At 62.4% G+C, this 15,428-nt stretch overlaps 1 protein-coding gene across 2 annotated transcripts in view; it reads left to right on the top strand.

The window, feature by feature from the left end:
• The window catches only part of RAB26 (RAB26, member RAS oncogene family), a 30,301-nt gene that overhangs the window by 2,365 nt on the left and 12,508 nt on the right, over positions 1–15,428 (top strand). The gene's annotated exons all lie outside the window — the stretch shown is intronic.

Below are 15,428 nucleotides of genomic sequence, written 5' to 3'. Positions count from 1 at the left end.
TTTGCAGCACAAGCTCCAGCCGCAGGCAGGGCAGGCGGCAGCACGTTCCTCTCCCATTCCCTTTCCCGGGATCCTGCTTGTGATGGGAGATCTCCGAACGGGAAGAGCAGCCGTGCGCTCGTGGGTGAGCGGTCCCGGGGCCGCGCGCTCCCCGCTGCGGGAGCAGGCTTGGGGGGAGCAGCGTCCCGTCGATGCTTATGTCGTTCTGTTTTGTGTTTGAGGGGCAGCAGTGCAAAGAGAGGAGGCTGTAAGGTAATAAAAATGGTGTTTCACTTCTGTGAGAGCTGAGGAGGGGCTGTTGTAGCGCCTCTGGAGCCTGAGTCTTTGAAGGTTTTCTGCATTTCGTGGCAAGAAGGGAAAAAGCAGTGCATGTTTCAGAGTTCACCCCGTGGTGGTTGGTGGCTGCAGCTGGGCTGAACCGATGGCGGGAGGGGAGGAGTCGCTGCAGGTGCTGCCCTGCCCCGGGGGCTGCCGCCGAGCCCCTTTCCGCAGGGTGCTGCGGCCGCGCCGTGGGCGGAGGGAAGGGACCGAGGCCCCGGTAGCTCCTCGCCGCATTTGCTGCCAAAGCAACAGCCTTGGGCACGGCTGGCTGGCGGCGCCGGGCCGAGGATGAGGGACTCGCTGCGCCTCGCCGGCCGTTCCCGAGCCATCTGCTCGCCCGGAGCCGCGGGAAGCAGCTCCGGTCAAGGGCCGCGCGGCTCGGGTGGCCGTGCCGGGGAGAAAGCACCGCGAGGCATTAAATTTAACAAGGAACCTGGAAACAGAGGAGCACACTTGTTCTGCTCCAAAGGGGAGGTTAAAAAGCTGCAGCCTGGGTCCGTCTGCAAGCAAACGTTGGAATAAAGGCAGGCGGCCGCGCCGGCTTGGTCCTCGCCTGCAAGGAGCAGCGCGTCGGCGGTGCGCGAGCCTGGCCCCGGGTGCGCGGGAAGGCGTCGGGCATCGCTGCGCCTCTGCTCCGGAGCAGAAAGCACGACCTCGTGGTACCGGTGCGAGCGCAGGGCGTCGCGGTCCCTCCCGGAGGGAGCGTGCGCGTCCCTTTGTGCACTCGGGGTTTTCTGGTTCCCCCCAGGCCTCCTCTCAGTTGCATCTCAGCTCTTCCTCTTGGAGGACCTCTCGGATCAGCGTCTCTCCGCTGCTCGTCAGCTGGTGTATGAGCAGGGACTTTATAGTACAGCGGCCGGTAAAAAAGATGAGGGAATGCTCAAAGCTTTGCAGAAAAAAAGCTCTTTTCCTGCACGTAGATTTTGGGGACAGAGCTGTTCTAGGGGTTACAACCGGCCGAGTTACAGGGCTCGGTGCAGTTACTGAACTGGAGCCGTAATTTTGTGCGAAGGTAATTACGCAGTATTTCAGCTGCTCTTAAAATGAGGAGTGTTTTATTACTGATTGCAATGATCGACACCAAGGGCAGCCTTAAAATCCCGTGACTTATCGATTAGCGTGCCGAAGCTACCGCCACTGAGACGCAATCCAATTAGGGTTAATTCATCCTGTAATAGAGCTGCCAGCAGTACGTATATTTGAAATGGGCAGATCACCCGACGAGGGAGATCATATGCATGCCCTGAAACTTGGCGTTATCGTCTTCATAAAGCGCTAATCATCTTCTTTGTACGTGGAAATCGTTTTTGGATGATCCGTCTCCGCTTGTGTTACGATAATCCTGTTTGCAGGAGCCGCGTAATTGGGCCCCTCTCGGCGTCGGCGTCGCGATGCAGATGAAACGCCGAGCTGACGGCACCGAGGCTTCTGCTGCAAGAGCGCGTCCTGCTTTTAATTTGTGCATCGCTAATGACGAAACCGTCGCCTCGCAGCTCCTTTTCCCTGTAATCCCAGGGTTCGGGATCGATTTCCTGACCGAAGCAGAGCAGGTTATTGGTGGCAGCCCGTGGGTCGCCCTGCAGCGCGCTCCCGCGCCGGGGGCCAGATGCCTCCGGGCTCCCGGCGGGCAGATGGGGGGTCAGCGGCTGATTTTTGAGGGTATCAAACCATTAAATACATGCCAAGCTGCGGCTAATGGGTTATGTGGGCCTGAGCAAATCTAAATGAATAGAAACCCATTTAAAATTTATCTGGCATTACAATTCCTAATGGCCTCTCAGGTTTTTTTTCCCCCTCCTCCTATCGTTTTATGACACGGAGAACCTCTCGCGTTTTATTGTTTGTTTGCAATAGTCTCAAGCACAAAAGGATATTGTTCTGGATAAATTTGGAAAACGAAATGGCACCATGCTAGGGAAATAGAGATGTTTGTGTTACGGAAAAAATGCATCAAAACGGTACCTATTCACGCCTCGCTTTGGCAGCACGTCGCCCTTCAGCCTTTTTCCCTTTTAGAATGGATTTGTGTTGCGGGAGCGTTTTTAGCTCCTCGGGAAATATCGGCGCTCCGCTCTGGAGAAGCGCCAGGGCTCTCGTGGGGCTCCGTGCTGCCGCGGGATGCGAGCGGAGGGGCTTGGAGAGCGGCGCAAAATGCTTATTAGCACCGGCGCGAAGCCCCGTTAGTGTTTGGTGCTGCTTTCTCCCAGTTTGCCCCCTCCCCACCTCGACTCGGAGCGGGGGCGGCTCGGGGCTCCCCAGCCTTCATCCGGGGGAGGAAGACGCCGGTACGAAAATCGGGCAGCCCCGGGCGCGATCTTGGTTTGCTTGCGCGTCTGCGCAGGAGGTCCCGGCTCGCCCGGGGCGGGCGATGCCTCCCGGGAGGCGGTTTTCCCGGTTTGCTTTTGCAGGCAGCGCTTTGCGTGGACCCGGCGGGCCCGGGAAGCCCCCGGGATGCTCTGCGCAGAGCCGCTGCAGCCTTGGCTTTTCTCGGCTTAGCGCTTTAGGAGTTGCAAGGAGAAGCTTCCTCGGAGAGGAGCAGATTTCCGAGTCGGAGGTGCGAATCCCGCTTTTCTCGGCGGTGCCGAGGAAGCTGCGTTTTGCAGTAATTACAGGAACGCAGCGGAAACCTGCCCAGAGACGAAGCTGTGCCGCATGCGCAGCTCCTGCCTCCTTCGAGCAGCTCCCTCGAGGGACGATGCCCCAAGCCGGGGAACTCGCCTCTCCCCGGCGGAGGCTTCGGTCCGGCTCCCCGGCGCGTCCCGGGGCTGGGGGCTCGCGGGAGGCTGGGCGGCCGCGGCGGCTCCCGTGCTGCAGGGCTCCGCGCCTTCTCTCGGGGTTTGCAGTCGCGCGTTAGGATTTTTGCACTAATTGGACCCGAAATGAAAAGAACATGGGAAGAAAAAAAATAATTAACGCCGAGACACCTCTGCTTGGGAAGAGGTGCTAACGAGCGCCTTTGCGCTAGCAGGAGTGATGCTTCGTCGGTCGATGCAGCCGTGGGGAGGTGCTTTTCTGGGCGAGCTCAGAGCAGAGCTGCTCTCCGTCTCTTCCCGGGTGCAAGGCGGTGTTGCTCCTTTTTGTCATCGCCATCGTGCAGCAAATGTCCTCGTCCGTGCCGTGCGTGTGTGCCGGCTCCTCCGGGTGCCGGGAGAGCCCCGGTGGGAGTGAGCAGGCCGGGAGCGCTTCCCCTAAAGATCGGGCTCTGGCTCTCATCGGTTTGAGCTAATTTGCATGGAAAATCTCTGCCCGTTGCTAATCCGGGCAAGACCTGTGGCTGCCCGCCAGCCGCGGCGTGTCCCCCCCGTCCTCGCGGCGGGCGTGCTCCTCGCCCAGCCTCGGCCGTGCCGCGGTCCCCTCCGCGCTGGGGCGGCTGCTGCGCCCTGTGAATAAACGCTGCCGCTTGTGACCCCGAGCTTTAAGGACTCCTGGTTGCATTCAGCCCCTGCGCTTCTCTGGGGCTGGAATCGGCAGCAGATAATATGATTTTTTGCCTAAGAGATTTGTTGTAGCTCTATTTTCTGGGAACGTGCATGCATCCTCTGTCGGCACGCTCGCCTTTGCAGGAGCAGCACCGAGCTCGGGGCTTGGTGTCTGAGCCCCGACGTCGGCGAGACGCGGGTGCAGGGTGCTGCAGGACGGTGGGCAGCAGCCGGGGCCCCGCGCGGCCGGCGCGCCGGTCCGGACTTCACCCCGCAGCCGGGCTTTGCGCATCCTCCCCGCGGCACCGGAGCGGCACCGCCGTCACGCTGCCCGGCAGCCGAGGGCTGGTTCCTATCTCGGCTGGTGTCGGGCCTTAGCAGGGCAAATTTCCAACGGATCGATCCGGAAGAAGTGGGAGGGTTCCACCTTTATTTTATTCATGCGTCCCACGCAGGGGACGCGGCTCCGCCGGCTCCTGCTCGCCTGCCGTTTGCACGCAGGGGCGCAGCTGGCCAGCGATGCCAGGAGCGGAGCCTGGGGCCGGCTGCACCCTCTCGCTCACGTCTGCTGGTGTTTTATTCATGTTCTGTGGCCTCTTACGTTGGGAAAAGTATTGCACCTCCTTGGCGTGCTGTGATCCTGCAAGCCGGGCTGGGCGGCGGAGACGCGCCGGAGGGGTTTCCACCCCCGTGGCTGCTGCTGCCCGGCCCCCCGTGCCCGGCCCCCCCGGGAAGGGACGCGGAGGCGGTGGCAGTCTCCTGCTGTCCTTGTGCCGCAATTCGCGGAGAGCATCGAAAGCAAACCTGCTCCTTTCCACGCGTGGAAAACGCGAGCCGACCTGCTCCCGAGGCCCTTCGGCATCCGACCGCAATGGCTTAATTTCAAAATCCTTCAGCCGCTTCTCCAGGCGAGCTGCACAGCGGTGCGGGAGACGCTCGCAAAGCGGCACCGGGACGCCTGTGCTTTAATTAAGGCTGACGGTGCACGAGCGGCTCCCGGGACGGGGAGCGCCGCTCCTCCTGGCCTCCCGTCACCCGTCTCGCACCCGGGTTTTTGCAGCCCCCGCGCCAGCCTCTCCCTGCTGGGTTGCCCCTCGCCGGGAAGGGAAGCGTTGCTTTGCGTATCGTAAAATTGTGCGAGCAGCAATATTTAAAGCCCCATCAGCAAATTACGGCCAAAGTTTTTTGCAGGAAGCCCCCCGAGAGCTCTGCAGCGAGTGGGAGTTCAGCAGGGCAGGAGGAGCGGGACGATGCAGCTGCTGCGCTTAACCTCCTGGTTGCTGCACTGGGGGGGGGGGGCGCCTGGGGCTGCCCCACGGGGCCTCTTTGCAACGTCTGCTTGTCCCTTCCCATGCAAGAAAAGCTCCAGGCTTTGCCTCTTTGGGGGTGTCTGGCGGGACGGCGGTGACCTGCCTCCTCCCGGCCCCCCCAGGGCTGAGCCGGGGCTGCTTACGGTGCCGGGGCTGCAAGGAAGCGTTTTACAGCCCATGAAACATTCAGATGGGCTTTAGAGCCAGTCTAAACGGTTTGAATCTTTAATGGCATTAGCTTGGCTTAAATCCGCTCTCATCTTTTATTTGTGACGAAGCGTTCGCCGTGCCCCGAAGCGCCGGGCAGCGAGGGCCCGTGCAAGACTTCATCCCTTAAAAAAACCAAGAAAAAATCCCATCCAAGTGCATCTGAGCTGTGTTTACCGCCCGAGAGCTCTGCCGGCGCGTTGCACGTCTGAGCAATTGTCCACTCGTCCTTGGCTGGCGCTGGGGGGGGGAACTGGTTACTATGGAAATCGGGATTTTAACGATCAAGTGCTTGTTTACCTGCAGCGGCTTCGCTGTCAGGAGGCTAAATATTATGTAAGCCCCGTCCCGGGGGGCGGCGGGAGGAGGTGGGGGGATGCCGTGCCGGGGCGGACTCGCAGCATCCCGCCGTGCCGACGCTGCACGCGCGCCCTCGCACCTCCGGCGCTGCGATCGGGTGCCGGGAGCGTGCCGGGAGCGTGCCGCCGCGGGAGAGGGGTCCGGCGAGCGGAGCGGCCGCCCCGGCGGCTTTGCGGGTGCGGGCTGTGGCCGGAGGCGAAGCGTCCCGCGCCGGGCAGGGGGGCCAAGCGGGGATGCTGCTGCGAGTGATGCCCGGAGGACCGGCATCGCTCACGCGGCTCTGTTAGCCTGACAGGGGCATAAAGTATTTTTAATCCCAGCTAAGCACCAGATCATTACCTTGAGGGATTGCGAAGCCTCTCAAAAGCAACAGCAAATATTTCATGTTTTCGCATGTCTGGGAAAAAATCTCTCTCACTGGTTGCAGCTGGGATCTGCCGGGAGCTGGTGCTGCTGCGGCTTTGGGGGCGGCTGCGGGTGCCCCGCTCTGCGGGTGTCCCCGGCCGGGGGGTGGGGGGGGAGCCAGGCACCCGCCCGCGGGAACGTGGCTTAGTTATCCCAGACGCGGCAGCCTCTCTGCATGGCACCGGTTAAAACTGGGGCTGCGAGGCTGAACGTAACCCCGGGGAAGGGGGTTATCAGAGGCGGAGCGCGTCCTGGAGAGCGGCGAGGCCGGGCGGCACGGCTGGGGAAGGGCTCCTTTCTCCTCTGCTTTTTTGCAGATGCCCTCGAGCCCCTTGGAGGGGAGGCTGGAGCATCCGCGGCCCGGGGCACCTCGCGGGGCTCCTCCTGGGGACCCCCCGGCTGGGGCTGGGGTGCGGCCTGGGGGCTGCTGATGGTGAAGGAGATGGTGGGGCTGGGCGGAGGGGAGAATCACTCCAAACATCCCATTTGTGTTCAGTTCAGCAGCAAAACGAGGTCCTTCCCCAGCAGCCCTCGACCCGCAGCGTGTCCGAGAGCACGAGACCAACCCCGTTGTGAACCTGTGAGAGACCTCGGTGTTTTTTCTAATTTAATCAAAGGGGTTAAATGGAGGGAAAACGTTTCTGGCGGTGTTTTTGCATCCAAGCGAGCCCTGGCTGGGTGCAGGGGAGCCGCGCGCCGGCGGCGAGCCCGGCCCTCGCCAGCCTGGGTGCGGTGGGCGCCTGCCGCCGCGCTCGGGGCCGTCTGCCGCGATGCTCCTGTGCCCCGGTGACACGTTTGGGGACCGGAGGCTTCTGCTCTGCGAGCGTTGCTTACGCCGGCGTCTCTATGGAAACCACCCCGCTCCGCTCCCCCCTCGCTGGCGGCTCTCTAATGGTTCCTCTAAGTGCAGAGCTTGTATAACGTGCACCATTTTATGGCATTAAAGTTGTTATTAGCAAAGCTCCGCCAAGCCGCCTTGGGTTTAAATATATCCACGTTGTGTAATTCCCCGCTCGGGGCGCGTGCGGGCGAAGGAGAGGCAGGGGACTCGCCCGGGCGATGCTCGGGGCCGGGCTGGGGACCGCGTTGCTTTGCTCCGGCTCGGTTTTCCCCTGCGGTGCCGAGCGTGCCGGGAGCTCGCCGGGCGCTGAGCGTGGGTTGCTGCCGGAGGAAGCGGCGTTTCCCTGCTGCCCCAGCGGCCGGCTCTGCCGTCCCACGGTCTGCAAACCCGTCCTCGCACCCTTCCACGGCATCAGCGCTTGCCGTGCAGCCCCGTTCGCCGCGGACGGTGCCGGGGGATCGCTGCTCCTCGCGGCATCTGTTTTAGCAGAGCTGGGTTTTGGCAGCAGGGCCGGCAGCCCACGCGGCTCCGCGCAGTGCCGGGGGACGCGGGTGGCCAGTGTCGCTGGGCTGCGATGCTCCCTGCGCCCCGGCTCTCGGGTGCCGTCTGCCGCGGGGCTTCGCTCCGGCAGGACTCCCCACCCGCGTTGACGTGCTGCGCGTGTAAACGTGCGCGACTCAACGGGAGAAGCGCTTGGCAGCACCGAAAATAGCTTTGTTCCCGAGCGGGCGTTAGTGCATGGCATGCACATCTTCCCCTCCTGATGGATGCGGGCGCGAGGCCGGGATGCTCCCGAGGGCGTCGCTGGCTCGCGGTGCCCGGCAGAGCGGGGACGTGGTGAGGTCCCTGGCTCCGAGGTGCAGGTCCCTCTGGAGGACCCCGGCTCCCCGGTCATTGGCTGCCGTTTGGGTTTTGCAAGGGGGACAGCAAGCCAAGGCGATACCTGTGGGCTTTGGTTCAGCTTTATTTGCAAAAGGGCTTCCAGCTGCCTCTGAGCGCGGTGGAGAGCGGTGCAGGTGGCCGCTTCGCTCTGCAGGCTCAGGCGCGCTGCTCCGGTGAGCCCCGGGCACAAAAAGCAGCAACCCTGCCTTTCCTCTGCTCCGCTGGTGGCTCTGCCCATCCGGACGCCTCGGTGCCCCCGTCCCCCCCTTTTTTGCCATTTCGCCTCTGCAGGCGTCATTTCCCTGCCGTGCTGCCCGGGCTGGCAGGGCGAGCTGGTGGGTTTTGTTAAACTGGGTGTAATGACGCTGTTTCCTCCCCAGGCCCTGCCTCAGCATCCTTCAGGGGCAGCTGGCTCAAGCAACGTGGAAGGAATCGGATGTTTTCCTGCTGCATTGCACACGCTTCGAGACCCTTCCGTGGCTCGTCGGGGCTCGGAGCCTCCGCGCTGGGATCTTCTACCTCCGCGAGCAGCAAAGCCTTGGCGGTGCCTCGCTGCGGCTGACGGCACGGCTGCCGCTTTCCGGGGACGGTGATGGACGGCCTCGGGGCTGCTGCGACAGCGCGTCCGGGGAGCGCAGAGCCGCGATCCTGCGGGCGCGGGGGCACGTTGCGCGCGGGCGGGCGCGTGCCGGGGCAGCAGCGAGACACGTGCAGCTCAGCAGCGGCCCTGCCGTTAGGACTTAATTGCTGTTTTCCAGAACTTTGCATCTGACTTTTCCTAGGGAACATCCGTACTTGGGGCACCAGGTTTTCTTTTTCAGCAATGAGCTGTGCTCGCAGAGTGGCTCTGAGGTTGCTTTGGGCGTCTTTTTGTTTGCAGGTATTTGCAGATTTGCACATCCACGCTGCAGCCAGCGCAGGGCGAGCGCGCGGCTCAGGTCGCCGGCACGTGCCGGGCTCAGCGGCAGGGCTGCGCTGGGGCTATTGCCAGGCAGAAGAAAAACCGTGATCTTCTCTAAGATGAAACCCCGGGTTTTAGCTAAAATGCAGGTCGACGCTCAGCAGCGCGCTGTGCTCCACGCCAGCGCTCGTGAGAGCTCGCGTTGCCGATGCTTTGTGTGGGCAGCGAGGGGCTGTGACCTGCCGCCTCTTGCAGCGGTAAAGCGGAGGCGGAGGCGCTTCCCAGGACCCCCCGCATCCCTGCGCCGGCTCCGCGGCTGCCGGGCAGGGTTTGGGCGGATTCACCAGCACGTGGCGAAGCCGAGCGCTCGTTATTGAGAGTGAAACCTCCCAAAAACCCCCCATCTGGACGTCGGAGAGGTGCAGGAGCAGGTTTTTACCGGGTCTGCGGCACAAATCTGTTTCCAGACGCGGTGGAAACAGGCCAGGGGTTCGGCGCAGCGCCAAGATGCGTTGCCTGTCATTCCCAGTGTTTAATGGACTTGCACAGATTTCAAAAAACCTGGTTATAACCATTTAGCCGCTTTTATTTCCCCAAATTCTGTCCTTCATGGATTCAGCTGGACTCGTGCTCCCGCTAAGCAGAAAACCTGACTTGCTAGAGCTGTCTGGCGTTTCCGCTGGAGGGGAAGACGTGTGCGTTTGTGCATGCGATAAAAAGCTGCAGATTCATTTGTGAGATCGTTGGGGAATTTTTTTTAGGGATGAAAAGTGCTATTTAACAAGGCTGCTTGCAAAGTCGTCTCGTACGAAGGTACGCTGTTACTGCCAGATGCTGCGAGGATGCTTGCTGTGGGATATTCACACCTGGTTTGTTTGCTAATTGGATTGCGAAGCGAGCTCTGAAACTCCGGGAAAGTTTCCCTCGGTTCGGGTGCCGGCCCTGCCGTACGGACCGGGCTGGTCGTAGCAGACGCAGCTCGTTGCAGCACCGTGCGGGGCCGGCAGGTCTCGGCCGCCGGGGCCCGAGCGCCTTTTCCGGGGCATCTTCAGCCCGGCAAAGCGAATCCACCGAGGTAAGGGCAGTGATGTTTTTCTGGCGGAGATTTCACTGAGGTCGGGTGAGGCTCTTGGCAGAAAGCTGGCTTGGTGGCTCAGAAGCCCATTTAGGATATTCTTCAGGCTGGGGTGGGCCAAACTCGGCTAACCTCCTCCTGAACCAGGGCGGTTCGTGTGCTGGAAGCTGCTGCGACGCTTGAGATGCGACTCCCGGGACCCTGATCCCAGGCGCAACCGCGTTGGGCCGAATCCTGCTCGCGAAGGGGCTGCCGCCTGCGTGCCGCGGGGCCGCGGGAGCCCTCCGCTGCCTCGAGCCCGCCGGGGCGCAGGCGGGGTTGCCCCCTCGCTTGGACAGGATTTTGGGGTAAATCCAGCCTGGTTTCGCCAAGGCAGAACAGCACAGTGCCGGAGACGCGGGTGCGAGCCCCCGAGGCGGCGGGGAGGCGATGCCGCGGGCACACGAGCGCTGCTGCGGCACCGGCCACTGCTGCTCTGCAGCCCCGGGATCGGCGTAACGGGAGCGTTAAATAAAGCAGAGCACCCTGACAGGGACGGGCTGCTTGAGCATCAAAATTGATGCAAGGTTTTATTTCCCCCCAGGAGCAGAGTAAACAAGTCTCCGTGTAACATTAATTGATGAGTTATTTGTCTTCCTTGCAGCGCGGACAGGCGCTCTGTACGCGGCACGGGAGAGGTGCTATCGCAGTAAATGCTCCGGGAAGATCCCGGCTCTGCTTTGCTGTGCAGCGTGTCCTTGATGGAGCAAAGGAAAATAGATGCGTTGAGCACCGAGGCGCTTAGTCTCCGTGTTGGCACGGATCCGCGTGAGCTCTCTCTGTGCCCTTTGTTGCCTGGTTTAGAAGTGAGTGCGGATATTTTTAAAAATATCCATCCTATTATAAAGTAGAAAAAAGGAGGAGCGGGTGAGTAAGGCAGCCCGGGGCTTGGCGGGAGGAGGCGGCACGCGGTGCGCTCCAGCTGCTGCCAGGCCCCGCTGCCAAGCAGGGCCCGACTTCGTTGAAAAATGCACCATCCCGAACGGCCCCTTTTACTGCAAGTCGCTCCCGTCCCGTGCTCGGTTTCCCCCCGTGCAGCCGGCTGCAAAATCCCTGCGCTGTGCTGCTGTGCTTCTGCACGGGCTCTGCAAAACCGCAGGGCTGGCGAACTGGAGCGGCCCCCGGCTCCGCGGCAGCCGACAGTGCTGTCCCGCGCCGCTGCACCCCTGCCGACAGCGGTGCCCGCGGCAGCTCTGAGCAAAAGAGCCAAATTGGTGGAATTTGCACCTTGTTTAATGCCATCGCCGCTAAAAAGGGAGCGTTGGCCGCTGGGGACCCGGCAGCCGGTTTGGCGTAGAGCAGCTCTGCAGCCTGGCAGGGGACGGCGTGCGTCCGACGGGGTGGCAGGCAGCGCAATTTATTTCTGGCTTTTATAGGATTGATAGCAAATGAGTGATGGGGGTGGCTTGGGGGCCGGGCAGGAGCACCTTGCACGGCTTCGTCCCTTGCACGGCCGCGGCGGTGCAGGGATGCTCACGCGCTCCGCGAGGTGCTGCAGCGGTGATCGCGGCGCGGGAAGAGCGAGCCGGGACGTCGGGCGAGGGGCGGCCGCGGTGCTGCCGGGGCCGCGTTGAATTGCCCCGAAACATCTAAACTTTCCTGCTTATTGCTCCGGTGTAAAACCACGCTCGGAGCTGGCAGAACACATCACCCAGGCTGGGAGTGAGCAGGAATTTGATTTTTTTATTTTCCCTTGGCATCAAAAATCACCCAATTTGGCTGCTTTAGTTTTGAGGGACCAGGTTTCTAGGCAGCTTTTTGTCCCGCGGGAGCAAAGCGGGGCGGCTGCTTTCCGAGCCCAGGTCCGGTCCGCCTGCGTCGGTCGCGGGAGGCACCAAGCCCCCCGCTCGGCTCGCTGGCAGGGGCGCGCGCGTGGGAAAGCGCCAGCAGTTTAATGAGTAAATCGCGTGCGGCATCCTGCTGTTTTGGGCAGATTTCCATATCGATCCTTCATCCGTTTTCATCGCCGCTTTTGGAGCTGGTGTTTTATTTGCCCGCCTGTCGCGGCCCCATCACGACCGTGTGCGGGTCCCGCTGGGTGCACGTGTCCTCGCAGCTGCCCGCAGTGCAGCACTGCGGCGGGATGCTCGGCGCGTGCCCCGGCCACCTTCCCTCGGTTTGGGTGGATATTCTCTAATGCAATATATATTTTTCCCCTCCCGCAGGAGCTCGCATGCTGCTCTCGGCTCCTTCGCCCGCGGGTCGCCCCTGCCGCGCAGCCCCGGCGCCTTTTCCCCGGCCTCCTGCAGATGCGCCGGGAGCCGGCTCGGATTTGGTTCCCGCGTCGAAGCCTTGAATGGTTTCAGCAAACAGCTTTTGATTTGTCAATTTAATCATGCACCAGGTTAATGCATGTATCTGATTTAATTTTTAAGGCTTTAATTAATGAGCTAACGCGTGCAGCCGTCAGCCCGGCGTGGTGGCCGGCCACCAGCCCCGTCCGTCATCGCCGCGCCGGGTCGGCTCCCTCGCAACGCGGGGTCTGCGGAGCGAGTCGAATCAGCCGGGGAAAAGCCGATAACAGATTAAATCTCTGCAAACGGCGCTGGAAAGCAGCCGGGCGGCAGGGCCGGTGGCTGGAGCGGCAGCAAGCAGCCGGTCCGTCGCGGGAGCCGCGGGGGGAAGCGCCGCCCTCCGCCGGGGACCATCTGCGCTGGGGAATTTAGCTTTCTCCGTGTCGGCAAGGCTCCGACTTTATTTATCTCACATCCGAAGGATTATTTAACTTAGGAAGCGTCGTACTCCTCCAGCGAAGGCGTGCTGGGCTTTCTGTTGTAACTCCTACTTAAAAAAAAAAGATTTAATAACACTTGCTAAGCCCCAGTAAAAGCGACATGCAAAAACTGCTCTCCTAAAGCTGCAGCGTGCGGCGGTGGGGCCGAGAGCGTGGACAGCTCGTGCCGCCAGTCGCGGGCTGCCAGTATTGCCCCTGTTGCATTAACCCCGGGGCGGTTAAGAGCAGGTCGCGAGCGGTGCAACGCTGCCTCGTCGCCCCGGGAATCGCGGCGCAGGCACAGCGCGTTTCGTGCTGCGGTACGCCGAAGCAGGGCTTCGTTTTGTCTTCGGGTGCTTATGAGTTAATTAAAAAAGGCAGCTGTGTCGTTTAGCAGCAGCGAGCGTGGAGTCGAGCTGCAGGTCCTTAAAAATGAGGAGGCTGGGAAAAAGCTATTTGCCTTGTTCCTGGGGCGAGGCGTAGGCAACCTGTGCGTGCTGCACGTTTCCCCGCGGCAGGGACGGCGTTCGGAGGCGGCTGCTCCCCGCCGGGGAGCCGCGAGGAAGAGGAGGAGGAGGAAGAGGAGGAGGAGGAAGCCCCTTCTGCCTGGTGTTTCGCCACCTTTTCCCACGCTTTTCCTTTTTTCACCCAGGTTTTACCACCGGCCTGTGCTCGCTTGCGTTGCTTTTGTGTTAATGGCCGTGAAGCAGGTGAGCAGCATCACCCTGACTTTGCGTTTTGGGGAAGATGCAGCCACGCGGGACCCGTTGGTGGGCGAGCGCTCGCAGATGGTGCCCGGGTCCCGTTGGGCTGCTCTCCTCCCGCACCTCCTCCCCTTCTCCCACCTTAATTAGGTTTCATTTTCCCTCCCCCTCTTAAATGTAGGTCAGTGGTAATTAGCGTGAATCCTGCTGCTGTTAATTGGGCTTCTCCAGCAGTCAGCCGCCACCGGGGACGCGGGGACACGTGCCTGTGCACCGCGGGGCGGGGTGTCCACCGGCGGCCGCCCGTACCGAGCCCCCCCAAAGGCACCGGCGGTCGCGCCGTATCCCCGACCCCGCGCCGAACGGCTGGTTTTCTGCGGAAAACCCCATTCCCAAGGCTGATTCCCACCGCCGAAGCACCGGGCAGACGGATGCGGAGCGGAGGCGGCGGCTGCTCGCTCTCCCCGCGCGCCTGCCGCTCTCGCCCGGATGGACGCCGTCCCGGTGTGGCGGAGGCGCGGGTTTAACGCGGCGCTCCACGGAGCGTTTAACTGCTCTTGCCTGCGCCCGGCGCGTGCAAACCGGCTGGGAGACGCGTCCGGGACGGCTCTTCCCCGGCGCCCTCGGTACCGTCGCGGCTCCCCTGCGGCCGGGCTCCCGCGGTGCCTCGCTGGCGGCATGGAGCTGCTCCGGCACCGGGGTCCGACCCTAATGAGGGAGAACTCGAAAGAAGGGTTTAAATGCAGCAAATCGATGCTAAAACAAGGGTGGTTTTGCGGAAAGCTTGCGTTCGGCTTGCTAAGCAATGAGCTCTCCTTAAACGCTTCCCGTGGAGCGTCTCGGGGTCTCCCTCGGGCGATGCTCTGCTCCACCTCTCCGCGCTGCCGACGGCTGCGAGCTGCCCGTCTCTCTAAGAAATCACCTGCGACTGCCAATACGGAGGTTTTTTCCATCAAGCAATGAGGTTTCGGTTATGAAATATTTAGCAGGAACTGGCTGTCCCTGGCTGCTTGTTTGCAGCTGGGGCTGAGGCAAATCACAACCCCGCGGCGATCGCGTTGGCAACGGCGAGGCTCCGGCTGGGCCGCGGCAGCGTGCGGGGCGTTTGCGCTGCAGCCCAGCCGTTTCTGCACCTCCCTTCGCTGCTCCGACTCCTCGGCCAAACCCCACGCTCAAAACGCCCGTGCCTCCGCTATGGGGGATGTTTCGGCCGGATCAGTCTGAGGGTTTGGGCTCCAGCCCCTTGACAACGTCCTCTCTCGGTATTTCGATGTTTTACCGGCTCTTTAGAGCCTGCCAGCAAATGCGTGTGGCAGGGATGCTCGGGGCGGGCAGGGATGCTCGGGGCCGTGCCCGTGGTGGTCCCCGGCTTTGCGGGAGCAGCAGCGGCCCGTGGGAACGGCAATGCTCTGGCGGTGCTCCAAAAGCCTGCCTTGCTCTATCCATAATTCAGGTCTCTCCTGCTGCCTTTAATGAATTTTTGTGGAGAGCAGTAAGGCTGGAGGGGCTTAATGCAACTTTGTCCTTGAATCTGTTCTGTGTTTAATCAGCAGAGACAGCTGGAGTGACCAGACGGCTGGGTTGGGTGCAAGGCCTGTCGCTCTCACCGGCAGCGGCGCGGGTCCCGCTCGCTCCCGGGGCTGGAAAGCAGCAAACCCCGGCCCCTTCCCCCCCGGGGAGCGGGCGGCCTCGCTGCAGTGCTCCTCTGCGCCGGGAGCACCTGGTTCCCGCGCTGCGGGTGCAGCCGATGGGGCCGTTCCCGGGCTCCCGCCTGCGGCTCCCGCGCTCCCTCTGGCTCCGGGGGCTTTTCCGTGGATCACAGCGTATTCCAGGACCGTCTCAGTGTTCTGCAAACCCCTCGCGCGCTGCCTCTCCAGCTCCTTTGGTTCATCCCCAGCCTCTGCCGGGGGAGCGAGCGGCGCGGTGCCCGGGCGGGTGGCAGCGGCCTGTTCGCCCGGCTCTGATCCGTTCCGGCGCGGTTTCGGCAGCCGGGGCTGCGCCCTCGTCGTGCCCTCGTCGTCCCCGCAGCCCCGGCGTGCTGCAGCCTCCTGCCCGGGCCGCGTTGCATGGTTGCAGCATGCAGGGAGAAATCCTCGGCAAAGGGAAGCGGGGCGCTCGCGGGGCCGGGCTGGGGCACGGCGTTCCCATCGGCATCCCGAGGCTGCAAAGCGCTGGGACTGTCCGTGCTCTCCACTGACCCTCAGCTCCTCTCGGTTTGCAGCTTTCACAGAGGCGCTGCACTTGCTGTGTG

The sequence above is a fragment of the Dromaius novaehollandiae genome, chromosome 14, assembly GCF_036370855.1.
Source record: "Dromaius novaehollandiae isolate bDroNov1 chromosome 14, bDroNov1.hap1, whole genome shotgun sequence".
In the NCBI taxonomy this organism is placed as follows: domain Eukaryota; kingdom Metazoa; phylum Chordata; class Aves; order Casuariiformes; family Dromaiidae; genus Dromaius; species Dromaius novaehollandiae.
The sequence above is the reverse complement of the archived record's forward strand: the minus strand, read 5'-3'. Positions and strand labels throughout refer to the sequence as shown.